Genomic DNA, 1,173 nt, shown 5'->3' with positions numbered 1-1,173 from the left:
AAAAAAAAAAAAAAAACAAGGTCAAAGTCATATACCTGAGGTTAACGGGGGCAAAGTCGGTGTCACATCTGCGCTGGCCCCCAAGACCGCCCCATGGGTCTGTCCCCAAAAAAGGCTGGTGATGACATTGCCAAGGCAACCAGTGACTGGAAGGGTCTGAGGATTACAGTGAAACTGACCATTCAGAACAGACAGGCCCAGAGTAAGGTGGTGCCTTCTGCCTCTGTCCGGATCATCAAAGTCCTCAAGGAACCGCCAGGAGACAAAAAGAAACAGGAAAACATTAAACACAGTGGAAATATCACTTTTGATGAGATCGTCAACATTGCTCCACAGATGCGGCACTGACCTTTAGCCAGAGAACTCTCTGGAGCCATTACAAAGATCCTGGGGACTGCCCAGTCTCCGGGCTGCAATGCTGAAGGCCGCCACCCTCATGACATAGATGACATCAACAATGGTGCCGGGGAATGCCCAGCTAGTTAAGAAGCACAAAGGAAAATACTTCAATAAAGGATCATTTGACAATTAAAAAATAAATAAAAAGAAAACCAGAAAATCACAAGTTGATGAGGATGTGGACAAATTGAAACCCTCCTGCATTGCTGGTGAAAATGGAAAATTGTGCAGCCACTGGGGAAAATCGTTTGGCGGTTCCTCAAGAAGTTAAGCCTGGGATCACCATTGGACCCAGCAATTCCACTCCCAGATATATACCCAAGAGAAATTAAAACATGTCCATGCAGAAACTTGTACAGGAATGTTTATAGGACATTATTCATAATGGCCAAAAGGCAGACACAACCAAAGGTGCAACGATGAATGACTAGATAAACACAATGCGGTATATTCATCCTGTGGAATATTATGCAGCCTTGAAAAGGAAGCACTGAAGCATGCTATGATGAGGATGCCTCCTGCAAACACATGGAATAAAAGAGGCCAGATTCCAGAGGCCATATTGTGCAATTCCTTTTATATGACATATCCGGAATAGGTAAAACCATCCCAACTGCAGAAAGGAGACTGGTGGCACCAGGGGGTGAGGGGAGAGGAGGAATGAGCAGTGACACTAAGTTTTTTTTTTTTTTGAGACAGAGTTTTGCTCTTGTTGCCCAGGCTGGAATGCAATGGTGCAATCTTGGCTCACTGCAACTTCCACCTCCTGGGTTC

General features: G+C 45.2%; 1 pseudogene; it reads left to right on the top strand.

The window, feature by feature from the left end:
* The first annotated feature begins 14 nt into the window (after positions 1-14).
* On the top strand, positions 15-486 carry LOC105552076 (annotated as a pseudogene).
* The last annotated feature ends 687 nt before the right edge of the window (positions 487-1,173 follow it).

Source organism: Mandrillus leucophaeus, unplaced genomic scaffold (genome assembly GCF_000951045.1).
Source record: "Mandrillus leucophaeus isolate KB7577 unplaced genomic scaffold, Mleu.le_1.0 Scaffold5426, whole genome shotgun sequence".
Lineage (NCBI taxonomy): Eukaryota > Metazoa > Chordata > Mammalia > Primates > Cercopithecidae > Mandrillus > Mandrillus leucophaeus.
Note: the sequence above shows the minus strand (reverse complement) of the source record. Positions and strands in the feature narration are given on the sequence as shown.